The 6150-nt window shown below is 39.1% G+C and overlaps 1 protein-coding gene across 1 annotated transcript in view; it reads right to left on the reverse strand.

Annotated features, from left to right (window-relative positions):
- Positions 1-5838, reverse strand: part of COX7B2 (cytochrome c oxidase subunit 7B2) — a 166800-nt gene extending 160962 nt beyond the window's left edge. The window contains exon 1 of the mRNA XM_079920143.1: positions 5742-5838. The gene's annotated coding sequence lies outside the window, so the exon portion shown is untranslated. The remainder of the gene's footprint in view (positions 1-5741) is intronic.
- Positions 5839-6150: the final 312 nt, after the last annotated feature.

Below are 6150 nucleotides of genomic sequence, written 5' to 3' on the forward strand. Positions count from 1 at the left end.
TCTTCTTCTCAATTCAACAATCAAATAACTCCCTGAACTACTTAGGAAGAAGTTGGGTTGAAAGGCCAGACATGTTATGACAATGGACCTTAAGGAAACATCAGAGGTAGGGAGGAAGCATTCTACAATCCCTCCCATACACCAATATTCTCTAGCATTCTGTTCTCTTAAACCACTGAGCTTTATCATTAAGCTTCAGCTCAGCTAGGGGAGTGGCTTCCCCCAAGAGAAAGGAATCAGCAGCCTATCAAGACATTCCTGCTCCCATCACTGAGTCACCCACCCCAACTATGATTCTGGGTATCCTTCTGGAACCACTGTTGGCAGTTTAGATTTTTGAGCCCAGAATACTCCAAAACAGGTCAAAAAACCACATTAACTAAATTAAATCTGTAGTCATTCTAAATCTAGAGCTGAAAATTTATTACCAATTCTATTTCTTATTCCAAATTTTCTATCAGAGGTCCTGCAATTATATCAAATGGCTTAAATTCTAAGAATAAAATTCTGACATTATAGACATATCCCAAATTTGAAAGTAACCTCTTTAAATTATTAAATTCCCAAGGAGAAATTAAAGTCCAAATATTAGATCACCTTGAAAGTTCAAATACAAAAAACTTTAAGGTTCAAAGGAATTAACGTCTATGGTCAAATTCTCATGCCTTTGTGAGCTGCAGCTTGAAAATGTTAAAATCAGACTGTTAGGAGAAAGTCCAAAACTCATACTGATGAATTTCTTTTTCTGCTTCCTCTCAGTCAGAGGCATTCCCAGTATCTGAAATGGGTATAGTTCCTTCAGGGATTCATAAATTGTATCATATCAAAGACAGGTTTTTACTAGCCACATTTTAAAGAGCCCAAAGGACAGTCATCTGGAAGAAAATAAAGTTGAATCTATATCATATTCCACGACCACTGATAAACTCAAAAAGAATCAAAGATTTAAATATATAAAGGAAAAACAATGCAACCACAAAAGTACTAAAGCAGACAAATTCCTTTATAAACTTGGAGAAATCCATTTCTAAATGTGACTCAAAACCCATAAAAGAAAATGTTGATATATTTTACTATATTAAAAAAATAAGCAGGGTCAAAAGACAAATGACTGACATGGGAAGAAACATTTGAAACTCACATCAGAGGCAAAAGGTCCATCTCTCTCATATAAAAAGAACAGCTAGATTTCAAACAGAAATAAAACACTAAAAGTTCCCTAGAAAAAGGGCAAACGACAGCCAGTTCACAGAAAAAGAAATTCAAGTGACTCTTAAACAAATGGAAAGATATTTAACTCATTCGTATCTTATTATTAAATAATAAATACAAATTAAAACAACATTGAAGTAACACATTTCACCTATCAGATTGGCAAAAATCTCAACATTTCATAATACTCTGTTAATGAGGCTATGATGAAGCATATTGTAAGCAGAATGCAAAATGGTAAAAGACTTATGGAATTTGGTAATATATAAACAATGCTACATATGCATTTGTCTTTTTTTTTTTTTTTTTTTTTTTTTTTGCGGTATGTGGGCCTCTCACTGTGGTGGCCTCTCCCGTTGCGGAGCACAGGCTCCGGACGCGCAGGCTCAGCGGCCATGGCTCACAGGCCCAGCCGCTCAGCAGCATGTGGGATCTTCCCGGACCGGGGCACAAACCCGTGTCCCCTGCATCGGCAGGCGGACTCTCAACCACTGCGCCACCAGGGAAGCCCCACACTACTATTTTTAATTGTAAAAGAGTGGAAATCACCCAAGTGTCCATCCACAGGGGAATATTTAAATAAACTATGATACATTCACATAACAAAATATTAATACTACAGCTATATTAATATTTTATACAATGAAAAAGAATGAGAAGCTCTGTACATATCGATATGGAAATATTTCCAGAATTCGCAATTAAGAGAAAAAAACAAAGTACAGAACAGTGTATAAAATTTGATTTCCTTTGTAGAGAAAAATAAAAATTAAGAATATATATTCATATTTGCATGCATTTGCATTTAAAAAATGACACAGGAGACATACATAATATAGGACCTACTAAAGAGTTTACCTAACTAGTCTGACTCAAACCAGACAGACTGGGTCTGTCCCCCTTACAAAGTAATTAAACTCTTTGAACCTATCTATAAAATAGGAATTATAGGAATTCTTACTGCACAGGATTGATACATAAAATAAATACATAAAATAAATAAATACATAAAATAAATGAGTCAACATTTGCAAAGGACATAGGACAGTATTGGGCATTTACTAAGTATTATAGAATTGTTTAAATAAGTAAAACTTACAGAGGATAGAACAGAAGTAAGAGCAAAAACGGAGAAGTGGAAGCAAAATGCACTTAGCATACCATTGCCTCTCTGAAAGAATGACATTTGAAACATTCCTGCCTTCCAGAAAAGTTTTAAAATTTGCACTCAAGATCACCAGATTTTATTTGAAGTACAATTTTTCCCTCTGCGACATATTTTAAAAACCTCTTCATTTCTGTTCCCTCCTTTAACTCCCAGTTTCTGGCTCTCTGGTACTGCTGGAAGTGGAGATTCTAAACAAGCCCTACTATCTCCAGGAAGCAGATACTTTCAATCCTATACCACAGTGACTCTTTCCACTGCCTCTTGTTATAGAATTGCTAAGCTGGTGAAACCTGCCTCTCAGGGATGGCTTCTTTCTTATCCCATTTGTTTTGGCTGGAAAATCACTCTCAACAGATTCTTGAACTGAAACTGCAATTGATGCTTCTGAAGCCGAGACCCTACGGGCCCAGGGAGAACTAATACCCCTTCCATATGCTCCTGTAGGCAGTGTCTTTCACCACTGAATTGTTCAGACCTTGAATAGCATTTTTTTCTGCTACATATTTTTCTGCAGCAATGAAATACGCCTCTAGTTTTTATTTTCTTCTCTCCTTCTCCTATACCTTTCATAAAGTTTTAGTTAATTTTTTAACCATTTAATCTGTTTAGGAAGTTGAGTTTCTAATAAGCTTACCCTGCTGATTAATTTGTTCTCCTCTCCAAAATATAAAGGATTATTGCTGTTCGCTGGAAATGAATACTTGCCTTCCTTTTTATCTTTTCTAGACATCAGTTTTTTCCTCATTTTTTCCTCTGTTTCTTAAATTCCAAAATCATTTCTACCATCAATGATGAAATCACTAAATTCTGAGTTTACTGAAAGTATCCACTGTTTAAACAAATCTCTTTTCCTCCACTTCCCTGAGATGGATAATTCCACAAAAAAAACTTTTCTCCCAACAGACTGATATCAAACCCATTCAAGCTTAACCTTAACTCATGTTTTTGCCTTGCCCCTTTCAGTATGCCTTATCTTGCTGAGCCTTGTCTTGAGTCCTAATTCTTGGGCATGTTCCTTTGAGGCACAAACTATACCTCCCTGAAAACCTACAAAAACTGTATTACCTGAAAATCACATAATCATACTTGGTGTATTCTACATATCCTCCTAGTTTTCTCACTGTTTACGATTCTGTTCTAATGCATTTTACATCATTTCTTATCTGTGACCTCTCAATGGTTTCCTGTTCCTTGACTCTCTTTGAAGGAGTCATACCATTTGAGATCTTGCCTCTTTCTCTTTTTGATTAATTTGGGACCTGGGGACCCTATTTCAATCTAGTAACAACTAAACACCTCTCCCTTTTCCAATACTCTGTTGTACAGCATTTAGATCCTCTTGAATCTCCACTTCTCTCTTATAGATGTCTACTGGAACTTCAAAGTGTCATTTCCTATGTCACCTTTGTCAATTCACTCCCTAATTTCTCAGGTTTTCTTCTAAAAAAAGTTTTACTTTCCTCCATCCTATTTTCCTTTTTGTTTCCACTCTTCCATTGTTCTATATTAACTTGAAGCACAAATTTTAAATTACTCTAACATTGCAAACTCCTAAGCAAAATCCATTATTAGAACTAGAGCACCCCAAGAGCAAGCCTTTATGACTTGCTTTCTTAGCCACTGTTTTTGCAATAATTTTATTTAGTTGTTTCTCATTCTGAATTTAAGAAGAAATTATATGCTCTGTAGAGTAAGGGTCCCCATTTTTTTTAAATTTTGATGTCCATCAACCTCCTGTGGGTAGAGTCACAGTTTGAATCTCAGCAGTGAAAAGTCATGGTCAGATTGTATAAAATTACCAAATTTAGAGCCACCTGTGATCAAGAGGTAGGAGCAACTTTAAAACTTACCAACAAGTCACAGGATTCCTCCAACGTTCCCTCTCTTGACTCTGAAGGAGACTCAAAATAATATAAAACGGGGGGCCTCCCTGGTGGCGCAGTGGTTAAGAATCCACCTGCCAATGCAGGGGACATGGGTTCGAGCCCTGGTCCAGGAAGATCCCACATGCCACGGAGCAACTAAGCCCGTGCGCCACAACTACTGAGCCTGCGCTCTAGAGCCTGCGGGCCACGACAACTGAGCCCGCGTGCCACAACTACTGAAGCCCGCACGCCTACAGCCCAAGCTCTGCAACAAGAGAAGTCACTGCAATGAGAAGTCTGTGCACCGCAATGAAGAGTAGCCCCCGCTCACCGCAACTAGAGAAAGCCGCACGCAGCAACAAAGACCCAATGCAGCCAAAAATAAATAAATAAATTTATTTAAAATATATATATATGGGACTTCCCTGGTGGTCCAGTGGTAAAGAATCCACCTTCCAATGCAGGGGACTTGGGTTTGATCCCTGGTCAGGGAATTAAGATTCCACATGCCACAGGGCAGCTAAGCCCCCGAGCCACAACTACAGAGTCTACGCACCCTGGAGCCAGCACGCCATGACTAGAGAAAGAGAAAATCCACACTCCACAACCAGAGAGAAGCCCATGCACAAAGAGGCCGCGCACCACAGCGAAAGATCCCGCATGCCTCAACTAAGACCCGACGAAGCCTAAATAAATACATAATTAATAAATCTTTAAATATATATATATATATAAAGATAATCAGAATTTCAGCAGACTTTCTCTGTCACCAACCTAAGCCTGGCACTAACCACGTCCTGCAGATACCGCTGGATATAGCAGAAACACTTTGAGACCTAAAAACGGCCACTACATGAAAAGACTCTCTATAATTAAACCCTTGTCTCAGAGAAGGCTTCTTAGAAAAAATCAGGTATGCAGAATGTATGGTCAAGCAGCAGCAACTATTTGGCTAGGCTGCATTTAATAAGGACATCTCAGCGGTACTGGTCAGATTTTGCTTGCTGAGCCTATCAAAGTTTTCCTGCCTTTGCTTACAGCCCAGAGCCTGCAGACTTGCCTCTACAGAAATCAGTGTTTTCTTATATAAAACCCGTCACTCTCTTGTAAACAAAATCGTCACAAACTTCAACAACCCACTACAGCTGAAAATATGTGGTCAGCGCCTAGTCCAAAACTATCCAAGTTTAACACCTCCCACTCCAGCCATGCCATAAGCATGCCCAAAGTTTTACTCCATAAGCACTCTACAGCACAGAATTCCTCTTTTTTTGTTTTCTCTCTATGCCCACTTTACATTCTAGATGTTGCGGTGTGAGGAAGGTCGTGCGAGTAACGTCTCTCTTTTACCCAGGGAGAAATGAAAAACAAAAGAAAAGAAATAACGTAGCAGGAAAAGCAAACTATTTCCTTATAAATGCTAGCGAAGATGTTTAAGACTCTGGCTCATAACGGCAGGTTTGCTCATACTAAACTCCAGAATTAGACAGACTTACCAACTACGGCACAAACAGCAGCCAACGGCAAGATGGCGCACAGGCAAATTCCGCACTTGTCAACTTCACTGCCGGCCGGGGGGCGGAGTAAAGTGGGCACTTTCTAGAGACCGCTCCTCCCTAAGACGAAAGGAAGGGGCGGGTCATACACGCAGACTTTCTTTCAAAACTGACCAATCAAATAGCTGACTGCCGGCTCCACGGGAAGAAGTAAAAAGACGGAGAAGCTTTAAGCGTGTTGTTCTCATATATGTCCCTCCATAGTGAAGGAAACAGCATTGGCAGAGGTGTTCCCGTTCCTCTACATAATGTATAGTCTCGCTGGTGGGACTCTATTCCCTCCGTATCACAGCAATCTTTTGGCAAACTCACTATTTCTTTCTTTCTGTTACATCTTAATCCCTCTGGG

This window comes from Stenella coeruleoalba, assembly GCF_951394435.1.
Source record: "Stenella coeruleoalba genome assembly, chromosome: 4".
Classification (NCBI taxonomy): domain Eukaryota; kingdom Metazoa; phylum Chordata; class Mammalia; order Artiodactyla; family Delphinidae; genus Stenella; species Stenella coeruleoalba.